This window comes from Ictidomys tridecemlineatus, chromosome 7 (assembly GCF_052094955.1).
Source record: "Ictidomys tridecemlineatus isolate mIctTri1 chromosome 7, mIctTri1.hap1, whole genome shotgun sequence".
NCBI classification, from domain to species: Eukaryota; Metazoa; Chordata; class Mammalia; order Rodentia; family Sciuridae; genus Ictidomys; species Ictidomys tridecemlineatus.
This window is the reverse complement of record NC_135483.1, coordinates 195,009,514-195,020,932: the sequence shown is the minus strand read 5'-3', so window position 1 is coordinate 195,020,932 and position 11,419 is coordinate 195,009,514. Positions and strand designations below refer to the sequence as shown.

The following is an 11,419-nucleotide window of genomic DNA, read 5'->3' as shown; positions in this document are numbered from 1 at the left end:
TGCTGGTCTGAGCCGGACGCCCCAGCTCCCCTGCCTGCCCTCTCCTGTAGAGGAGAGGCGGCCTCAGCTCCACCCCTCGGCTGCTGGCTCCAACCCAAGGGAGGGTGGGCTACAGTGGGCTCTGCCCCCAGCACAGGGAAGGGCAGCCCTGGACCCTCCAAAAGCCCGCTGCCGGCGTCCTGGAGCACAGGTTCCTGGGGACGGTGAGCTCGCCCACAGGCCACCGGAGGTCCAGCTGTGACCTCGTCTTCCGACGAGAGGACCACCTTGGGTGTCCTTAGGGAAGGACTTAAATGAAGAACGAGGGACCATGCCCTTCCCCTTGAACCTTTGTCTTTCAGCTCAGGACAGCAACACAGTCAAATGGGCAGGAGCGGCCACTTCTCTTGGACGCCCCGTCTCCCTGCCACATCCTGTCCAGAGGTGCTCACACTCGTCGCACAGGAGTCGCTGAAGTCCCGCCACCCGGGCCCAGTGACGAGGGTTCCCCAAACCGCCCCTCCTCTTCCCCAGGCTGCATGTGCCCTGTGACCCAAGTCCAGCCACGCCGCGACTCGTCCACAGGCTCCAGCAAGGCGACGGGTGGCATCAGGGCCCAAACTGGGCTGTTCATCTCAACTATTTTTAAACTTTGAATTTCTTGCCAATATTTTTAAATTAAATTTAAATCTAAACATTTTTAAAATATTTCACATTTTTAAAAATCCATAAGTCTGGCTTCTTCTGAAAAGTCAAGTGACCAGAAACCCCTGGGCTGCATCCCTGTGTGTGACAGTTGGGGGGGACACGCTGGGGAGGGTGTCTGGGTCTGGATCTTGCACAGTCTCCCTGCACCTTCCACCTCCTGCTTAGCCCAGGGACATCTGAGGTTGAGGCCCTGACATTAGAGGACGTGTGTCCCGCGAGGCAGAAGTTTCAACTGTGCCAGGGGAGTCCCTACCCCAGCACCTAGTATTGTGGCTGGCTCACGGCAGGGGCTGGGGACACTTGAGGAGTGACTGCTCCAACCAGTGCACCTCCACCCAGAGGAACGTGCTGGGCCTTGGAGTGGGAGCCTGGATGGCGCCTCGGCTCTCCTCTCACTGGGTTCCTGGCCTTTTGTGAGTGACGTAGACAAGGGTGTGGGGAGCAGCTGGAGCATGTGGGGGACCAAGCCCAGCTGAGCCCAGCTCGGCAGTCCTTCCCATTGTCCATCCATCCTCAAGACTGGTGGTGGCAGGGGCCACAACTGCTCCAAGCCCAACACCTGGGTCCTCTGGACAAGAGGGCAGCTGTGTGCAGACGGCCCCTCGACAGACCTCCCACTCTCACCTAGCTCCTCTCCAACCACGGGAGGCCCTCAGCCACCAGTCACTCTGTGGGGTGGGGCATGTCCCAGTGCCCTGTCACTGCTATAGCACACTACCACGCGTGACCTAAGCAAGGCAGACTCGAACCTTGCAGTTCCGGGAGCAGGAAGCCTGCCTGGAGCCCACTGGGCTGCAGCCAAGGTGTGGGCAGGGCTGAGCTCCCTGCAGGGCCTCGGGGGAGACTCCAGCCTCAGCCTCTCCCCTCTTCTGGAGGCTGCCCACACTTCTTGGCTTGTGGCCCCCACAAAGCCAACAGCTCTGCGCCCAGCCTGGCTTCTCTTGGTCTGACTGATTTTTCTGCCTCCCTCTTCCACATTCCTGTCCCCCGCGATGACACTGACCACCTGGATAATGCAGGGCCCTCTCCCTGGGGGAAGTCAGCTCACTAACAACCTCGAGTCCTCCAGTCTTCATCCCTGTGCTGTGACCTAACATACTCAGTGTCCAGGAGTCAGGGCAGAGACGTTGGGGGGAGCCTATTTTCTTGCCCACCTTAGCTTCCTTACCAAGAGTGACAGGAAGGACACAGAAGTCCTCCCTGCAGGCATTGGCCAGCTGGCAGAGACACCCTGAGCACATGCAGCTGCAAGGCACATCAGACCAGCCCCCCGGCCCAGCCGCAGAGCTCCGTCCCCCGGGGCAGATGGGGTGCCCTCATTTGAGCATCGGAGGACCCTCCAGAGGACTCGCCACACATCGGGGCTGGGCGGGTGCCTGGAGTAAGAGAGGAAGATGGAGCCTGCCCAAGAGGGACTCGGGGCCAGCAGGGAGGCAGGCCAGGACTGGAGCTGCGGCCGTCCACGCCAGAGATGGGCAAGAGGAGAGCACACGCTCCAGAGCTCCGTCTCCCTGGGCAAATCATCCCACTTTCTTAAAATTCCATGATGTAGCTGCAGCAAGAGATGAGCATGGTCCCGTGGGGGAGTGGACAGGTGGTGCCAAGCCGCACCTAGGGCCTGGTGGGCGGCAGGTCCCACGGCAGTGCTGACGTGTCCTTGCGGTCACTGGTGTGGCGGGATGCACCAGAGCCACTCTGGCCTGTGCTCTCAGGGCCTCGCTGTGGTGCTCTCTCCTGGGATCTGACAGAGGACCCAGCGCCCCTGCCCTGTGCTCGGGACTTCCCTGCCACCGTCACTAAGGGAGGTGGGCAGCTCTTCTGTGGGGCACTGTGGGTGAGGCTGGCCCAGAGCCGGAAGGAGGGCCGTCCTGGGATGGGCACTGTCACTGGTGGCCCTGGGGTTGGCAGTGTAGAAATCTCAGCCCTGCTTCCGCTTGGCCAGTTGTCAGCTGTGTGACCTCAGACCACTCCCATAACCTGTCTGGTCATTGCCTGTGTCAGGCACTTTGGGCCACGTGGAAATTGGGATCCCATGAGGCTTTTCAGAGGTTTTCTGTTTTGGTTTGTTTACTAATGAACATACAATATGCCTCCCCAGCCTCTGTTGTGCCACCACATTCCCGTGGCTGTCGCTCACTCGTTGGTCAGCAGGCACTGGGCTGTGGCCAAAACACCTTCCAACTCAGACCTGGCCTGGGCAGCTTCCGCCCCGCCCCCCCATCAATACCGTACCTTTTTCTGTGTGTGGTCAAACCCCCGTGATTCAACCAGCAACTATGCTTAACAATAGACAAATTAAATCGTTATAACTTGCTATAATTACCTAATAAAGCTTGTAGGGTGCTTAAGACGCCATCTGGATGAAAGAAACGTCATTAATGTAGAACATTATTATTACAGCGACAGCCCTGATTGTGCCAAAATTCCAGAGTCCCACCCCCTCGGGCAAGCATGCCGAGCCTCGCCCTGGGTGCACTGGCATTCAGCCGGGGATGCCCCTGGGCAGACTGGCAGCCCTCTGGCCGCTGCAGCCTCTGGCCCGACAGGGTGTCTGCTGAGGAGCGAGTGTGGGGGTGAAAGGAAGGAAGGCCTGTCCTCCAGACAGAGATGACTCCGGTGTTTCCAGCCTGGAGAGGCTGGAGTCGAGCGGCCTGCGAGGACGTCAGCCACGTGCCGTGTGATTAGGGCTGCGGTCTGGGCAACCTGTCAAGGGCGCCCCAGGAGACGCCCCAGCCCCTCTGGCAGCCAGCGCAGGATGCGGGGTGTTTTGGTTGCCGAGCAATCTGGAGATCCTGGGGAGCCATCCACGCACTCCTCCCCACAGGCGTCCAGGCTCCCGCTCAGCGGCCCCTTCCTCTCCCGTCTGAGGGCCTTCAGAGGTCCGGCTGAGATGGCCCAACCCCAGCAGGACCCCAAGGCCCAGCCGCTGGTAGGAGAGCCAGGGAGCTGTCCTCTCTGTCCATCCCCCTCCACCCCAGCCCCCCAGCCCAGCGGGAATTTCACTGAGGCCAAAAACTCAACTGCCCAAGAGCAGGAGGCTGGGGACCAAGGCAAACCAAGTTCACAGAGGCAGCCTCGGGGTTTTGCTTTGAATTCTGACCATATACTGTATGTAGTTCAGTGTGTTCAAATATTGTCACTTCAACATGTAATCAGACAGAAATCACTGACGAGAGGTGTGGGTTTACTCTGTGGTATCTGATTATGAGTATTACTTGTCACTGACGAACCAGGACTGGCTGCGGCGTTTGCGGGTGCACAGCCCTGCCTTGCCAGTCATTAAGTCACGCTCATTAACATAGCTGTCACCTCAGGGTCCCTGTCAGTGGGGATGCAGTTGAAATGGACTCTTAGTTCCTTTGGCCTGGACATTGTAATTCACTGTGGTCACCTGCTGAGCAGTAGTTCAAAGCTCACTCCTTGAATCCTGCAGCCAGCCACTGCCTCCCCTCCAGCCGCTGCTCCACCTGGGTTTCCTTCCGACCACTCATCCTTTCCCACCATAGCATGCTTCCCCACAGCCCGACTTCTACCCACGAGATGCAGATGCACCCCTGTGCCCAGTAGTGACCAAGGTCTCCAAACACTGTCCCCGTCCCTAGGGAAGCAAAGTCTCCTCTGCCTGAGCACCTCCCAGGCTGGAAGGTTTGATCAGGTCCCCTCTAACTGCAAGTTCTAACTGCCACGATTCTGTGAATGTCCCAGTGTTTCCAAAAACGTATGCTGGATGCAGAGCGTGAGACCACTCAGAGCAGAGGACTAGTTGAATAATGGAAAAGACTGGTTATTTTGAAAGCCCTCTTTGAGCAGTCAAACAATCCTCAAGGGCCAGGAGGGTGGAGATGAGATTGCGAAGATGCTCCCTGCGTTGGAGGAGCCCAGTGAGCCGGCTGCAGGGAAGGGGTACCGGGTGATTCCTTGTGGAGTCCCTTACTTGGCCAAGAATGTTCATAGCAGGAGGCTTAGTAGGTGAACTTCACAACCGTTCTTTCCACCTGCAGACGATGGTTTCCTATAATTGCAGCTGGTGAGAAGACAGGGGGAAAGCTAATGTTTAAATGAAATAGAATAGTTGGTGCTCAGACACCTTCAAACAAATGTCTGGCTGAGTGACACTAATGAGCTCTCAAAATCTGGAGCCTGCCTGACTCCCCCTTATGGGGTCACTGTGGGTGGACTGGGGACCTGGGGTAAAGCCTGGCTGGAGATCTCCAAGCATGTTTCTGGTCTGCAGTTGACTCAGAAGTCCACAGGAGGAAAGGCCACTCCACCCATGCCCGATGCTTGGTGGAATCACATTCTTGGAGCCCGGAGTGGACATAAGCTCAAGGAGCCAGTCAGCCCCCTCGCTGCCCACCAGAGGCCCCTGGAAAACATCATTTTAGCATGATGCCTTTGGGTGGGTGAGATCAGCTGGGAGCTCTGAGATGAGTTCCTGCTCTGTTGCTATTCCTCCCTCTGTCCTACCTGGGGCCTCACCTGGGGGCTGCAGAGGGTGGGCAGCAGGACGAGATGCCAAGCACTTTCTGCACCTGCAGCTCTTCAGGGCGCCCAGAAATGTGCTGAGTGCACACCAGGGACTTGGAGCAGAGAAGCTTCTCTGGTTCCAGAACTCAACAGAAGTGAAAGTGAAGAGAAGGACAGGCAGTTAGCAGGTGCCAGCCCCTCCAAGTCCCGTTTTCCTAAGCATTTTCTCAGAAGTGACCCATTTTGCCCTCTGAACCATGAGGCTGGATCAGGGCTCTGCATCTGGACAGCACTGCGCTCTGGCCGGGGCAGTGTGGGGTGCTTGGGGTGGGGAGCCTGTTGTGTTGCACCTACTAATCCCGTGGTGTCAATGCTGCCACCGAAGGGGAAGGGCAGTTTCAAGCTCCCAGCAGGGAGCCAACCAGCCAACTCTCACACACAGGCACAGGCCGCTCTGGCACAGCACTGTGTCTGGGCACCTCCTGGGCACCTCCCCTCTGCTCCGTCATACCTTATTTACTCTGGTTTCATAAAGGCCGAGGAGCTAAAAACATTTTTGGCAACAGAACCAGACAAGCTGGCTCTGTAAAAAGCAAAGGGAGGGTGTAGTAAACTTGAGTTAGCTTTTTTGTTTTGTTTTGTTTTAAATAAGAGCAAGAGTAATGGTAAAGACATGCAGGAAGCTTGAGTGCCCTCAACTGTGAGCCCTCCAGAATCCACACTGTACCCCGTCTCAGATGGTGCAGTCTGCATCTCCCTGAGTGAGGGAAGGGGGTTATATTTCTTCAACTTTCCTCAACCAGAGAGTGGCCTGTCCCATACAGTGAAGCCAATCTTCACTATCTATCAGGGTTACTTTTACCCAGGAAGTTGTTTGTTTTTTTAATATTGATAACATTTCCCAGAAAATAACTAATTCTACTTTACCCGCCTTCATGAGATGGTTCTTAATTTCAGATCTATCTTTAGTGACATGAAGAACAGACATGAAGTAGCTTTGTAGCTTGGCTTGAAATGTTAGGGTCACTGCTTCCTTAGCATTTCAAAAGTGATCACTTTGAGGAAATCATGGTCATAGGTCCACAATGTGTGCACTAGAATTCTCCCGGGCAAAGAGAGCCAACGGGAAAGCCAGGACCGGCCATCAGGGAGAGAAATGGTTTAATAAACATGAAAGAAACTCAGTCATAACCTAGCAAGGCCAGGGAATGATCACTAATACAACACATCAGTAACCTAACATAAACATCCAAATCAACCTGAAGCCCCTGTCACTCCTGTGTACCTCGTGCTTATTCCAGATGAGAAACAGCTGGAAAGAGAGTGGGAAAAGAAAGAAAATAATGTCCACCCAGCATTTCCAAGGAGTCAGTGTGCGTGGTTTTATCTTGATGCTAACTGGACTGGTTTAGCTTTTAATCTGTTCACTTAACCCTGGGCTCTGGGCCGGGTGGTGAGGGGCGGGCCGTGGGAGATGAAGTGACTTCAGAGCCGATTGCTGGGCTCACTCTGCAGCAAACTCACCGGATCCTCACGTCTTGGAAGACATTCAGGTCACTGTAATTTGCTAGACACGTCCGCCGTTATCCGCAGCTTAGTGCGTGAGTCTGTGCCAGAGCCAGGACGGCAAGGTCCTGCCAAGGCTCCATCACGGCTGACGTGCGCCACAGAGGTCAGCAGGCTGCCCAGCTCAGCCCCACCTCGCTGTCACCAGCCACATCTGCTGCGACCCAGAGACTCCCCAAGGCAGCCCATAAAGCCATCTGAAAGTGACTGTTTACCAAGGGTAACCGGGGAGCAGTGATTATAGCCTTGGAGTTGACACACGTAATTAGGTTAGAAAAGCTCTCTGAGTGAAACTGAAGACAGAAACTTACAGAAACAGATGCTTCTCCAGGTAATGGCGTTGGGCGAGCGCCACGGAGCTGCGTCTGGGAGGTGCTCAAGGCTGGAGTGTCCTTCAATGGAGGCCGACCATAACCTGGGGATCCGCACATCATGGAGATGATGGCCCTGCAGCAGGCCAGCTAGCCATGGGGCAGAGGTCAGGCCTGCCTGGTGCCTGTGCCTGCGGCCTCTTTGGCAGGCTTGGACTTACAGCAGCCAGGGGACGGCGTGGAATCTCCCGCAGGAGCACAGCACGGCCCCAGGGAAAAGGTGGTGACCCTTGGACCAGAGGACAGGGTGCTTTTGCCTCAGTCCAACCGAAATGCCCACCATATAAGGAGAGAGGCACACGTCTCAGGGGGCCTCGGGGACAGTGTTCAGCTAGTGTCCCCTTCTCTTCTCACATTGAGAAGGACTCTGAGGAACAGGCTAAAAACTGGAGCTATGTGCTGCCTGCCTTCCCAGCCACCGCACCTCCGGGCAGCTTGCATCCTGGGTCACCTGGGGGGGCGGGGGTGACAAAAACCTGCCCCTCAGCAAGAGCCCCACGGCTGCAACTGAACCGGCCGCCTTGGGCACTGGTTCAGGCTCAGGCCCTGCTTTCCTTCCCCACTGGTGTGTCCCCCTCCCCTGCGGGTCACAGGTCACAGTTTAGAGCACTGGTAGAAAGGGGGGCACTCTGGACTTTTGTCCCCCACTCCCCAGGCTTCGTCCCTGGCCTGCACTCTAGGCCTTCCTTACTGAGCAGCCCCCAGCAGCCAGTCTCCTGGACGCATCCTCCACTCTCCTCTAGTCCAGGCCCCCACTGTCCTCTCAGGCTTGGTGACACTCCTGTTCTTACCCTCTGCACTCTCTGTGGGAGATGATCTCTATAATGATCTCTGTAAATTCCTGTGCAATCAGGTCATGTCTCCTCCTGGCTCTTTATGACTTTCTGTTGCCTCTTGGATAAAATCCTAAACCCCTCACATGCCTCAAAGACTTCGCAGCAGAGGCTGAAGGGGCAGAGGCAGCAGGACACATGCTCTCAGGCAGAGAGACTTCAGACGCCCGGCAGGGCCAGGGAGTGAGCATGTGCTGGCCACAGAGGAGGGGGCGGAGAAGGCCACGTGGTGGGGGTGGGAGTTCTGGGTTGGTCTAGAAAATTCATTGTAAACGGACCTCACGGGAGACTAAGCAAAGGGTTCTAAGAACAGCTGAGCTACAACCAACGTAAAATCTCCTGAAGGAGGATCAGCTGCAGGTGAGATGGGTGCCCTTCATGCTCCCAGGAGCAACGCCACCCTGGGAAGGCAGAGGACAACCCTCCCCAGCAAGGAGAAGTGGGCCACAGGCACAGAGCCAGACACTGTGGACCACAAGACAAAGTCTCTTCTGAGGTCCCGGAAGGGTCCCGTCTGTCTAAAAGGCCACTCGAGTCCACACCAGGAGGGCTCTCTTGCTGGAGCCCCTGCACGGCTTAAGGAAGAGCCTGCACACTGAGGTACAACACGGAGAAGCAGCCAAAGGTTTTCAAAATGTCCTCGTTCCCTGACGTTGCATGTGAGCCACAGGGCAGAGTCCCATCAGAATGGCCAGATGTGGACCAGGAGCACTGGGTGGGTGAGGGACTAGGGTCGAGGGACGAGGCTCCAGGGCTGAGGGCCCAGGACAGACAGTTTCCCCCTTCCAGGATGAGGCCCAAGAGTGAGAGTCTCCACCGAGGGCCCCCCGCCCAGTGCAGTGGCTGCACCTGTCTGTCCTGGATCCAGGTGCCATTTGGGCCACTGTGATCCAACCCTCCTGCTGCATGGAGGTGTCTCTGACCTGGCACCTCCTTTCCTTGTAGCCCTGGCAGACATCAGAGGACCCAAGGCTCCTGGAGAGGACAGCCCCTGGGAAGGGCACTCTGTTTTCTGATTCCAGAAAGCGTGGAAGCTGCTGCCTGGGAGTCTCCCCACCAAGGCTACCTGCTGAGGTCCCCGTGAGCAGAACCAGGCCTCTACACAGGAGCTGTCCACACAGCCAGAGCTGACCCCCATGACCCACCTGCCAGTGAGACCCCTTCTGAATTCCAAGTCACAGCAAGACACTTTTCTCTCCACCAAAATAAGTTGGATTTTTTTCTTCTAGTCTTTCTTATTGCTGTTAGTTTTTATTGACCCAAATGAAAATCTAATGGGATTTCATTATTCCTAATATTTTATAACTTATTAAAAAGTGATAATAAATGTGATCACATATATTAACTTCATTTTATTTTATTTGTAGGTAATGTAATTACAATATCTTTACTGATATTAATAAGGACATTAAAATCATCCTTAAACACAGCAAGAAAATTATTTATCTTCCTCTGAAAATAATTTTGACATTTTTACTTTTTGGTTTTACTGATGTTATTTATGTTGTTGTACACCTTAATTGGAGCCTTTGTAAGATTATCACTTTAGGATAGCATTTCATAACTGGATGTATGTAAATATGGACCTTATTAGTAAACTGCTTCCATCTTATTTGATCTCTAGATAGTTTTGTTATCATTGTTTAACAATATCATCTATTAACCCAGATACAGTAAATTTCAACTCTTTTCTAAAGTACTTTTGAATTGTGTCTCATTTGATTTCAACACTGTAGTTGGAAGCTCAGTGGAATTATAATTCTCGAGGTAGTGTTTTATAAGTGAAGCTTACTTGAAAATGGATAAGGGTATTGTTCTCTTTCCCTCTGTTTCTAGGTGGCTATCACATTTTAATTTTCAATAAAACCTCATAACATGAACTCCAGTGAGAATTTTATGTGAGTTATCACACAACTAGAGATATTTAAAACTCAAAGTCTATTTTTAATCACCAATGATTGAATTTATCTAGTTATAAAATTAAATAAATTTCAATTTTTTAAAAAAATTATTTTTGGAGACACTAAATATGGCCAAAGATTCCTTGCTTCCATGTCCATTATGAATATCAGCATGTTAGCATGTTGTGGGACACAGGGAGGCCATGCTAACAGGCAGACACACAGCATCCAATGCTCATGCTGACAAAGATGACCAGAAATCAGTCATCTTGGCTTCCACCCTGGGAATTCAAAGAAAGATGAGAAAATTCAGCCTAAAGAAATCAGACAACAGAAGTAACACAGATTTAAGCAGAAATTGATGAAATTTAAATTAAAAAAAGAAGAGATAAAGTCAAGGAAACCAAAAGCTGGTCCTCTGAAAAAAATCAAAACCTTGATAAATCTCTAGTCAAGAGAAAACACATAAATTACCAGTATCAGGAATGGAGTCCTTGCTTATCCCAAAAACATTGAAAGGAAATACTATGAAAAACTTGATACTCATAAATTTATTAACTTACATGAAATAGACCAATTTCTTAAAAAGCATAAATTACTAATACTCACTCATGAAGAAACAGGTAAACGAAGTAGCCCTATACAATCAACAATTAATAATCTTTTAAAAAGGGAAGTGTCAGACCAGGTGATTTCATTGATGAATTCCATCAACCATTTAAGGAAGAAATAACACCAATTTTCTACGAACTCTTCCAGGGAAAAGAGGAAGAGAGAACACTTTCAATCTTTTGGTGGCTGGCATTACCTTAAAGTCAAAGCCACACGAACATGTTATAACAAAGAGAAGAGTACATACAAAATCTCTCATAAGCAAAAATTCTTAACAATTAAGAAAACCAACTCTTACAATACATAAAAATGATGAATACACCAAGACCTAAAGGCATCCACTCAGGAATGCAAGGTTGGTTCAATATTCATAATTAAGTAATGTAATCCATCATGTTGACAGGCTAGATAGAAAAATTCATGTGATCATAGCAATAAATGCACAAAAAAGGCATTTTCCAGAATTCTACACCTGGGAATTTAATTAAATTAATAAAGGAAACATAATGCCAACTTATAGCTAACAACAAACCTAAGAGTCAGATACTAAATGCTTTCTCCTGGAACAGAGAATTCCACAAGGGCATTTTCTCTTACCCTCTTATTCAGCATCATGCTACAAGTCCTTTCCAGAGCAGTAAGTAACTGAAGAAAGGGAATTGAAAGACACACAAATTACACAAGTTCACAGGACATGGGAGCCATCTAAAAAAACTGATTTCCTATACACCAAATATGAACAGTTAGTATTTGAAATCAAGAAAACACAACAATTTACAATCAGCAGATAAGCAGAGTTACTATCAGGGAAGAAAGGAGAGTTGCTTCAAAGGGTGCTACTGGAAAATTGGACATCTATGTGCGGAAACACCTTCTTAATGAACCTTTGCCTCTATCTTGTGCCACATATAAAATTTAACTCAAAATGGATCATAGGCCTTAACTGTAATGTGTAACACTCGAGAGCTTTTAGAGTAAACAA

At 51.6% G+C, this 11,419-nt stretch overlaps 2 long non-coding RNA genes across 2 annotated transcripts; one reads left to right on the top strand and one right to left on the bottom strand.

Annotated features, from left to right (window-relative positions):
* Window positions 1-2,987: 2,987 nt before the first annotated feature.
* Window positions 2,988-7,597, bottom strand: LOC144365686 (uncharacterized). Its single transcript, XR_013424438.1, has 2 exons — window positions 5,167-7,597; window positions 2,988-4,711 (listed from the first exon to the last, which is right to left on the bottom strand). It is a non-coding gene; the product is annotated as an uncharacterized LOC144365686 (long non-coding RNA).
* Window positions 7,598-7,805: 208 nt separating this feature from the next.
* LOC144365685 (uncharacterized) lies at window positions 7,806-9,804 on the top strand. Its single transcript, XR_013424436.1, has 2 exons — window positions 7,806-8,524; window positions 8,870-9,804. It is a non-coding gene; the product is annotated as an uncharacterized LOC144365685 (long non-coding RNA).
* The last annotated feature ends 1,615 nt before the right edge of the window (window positions 9,805-11,419 follow it).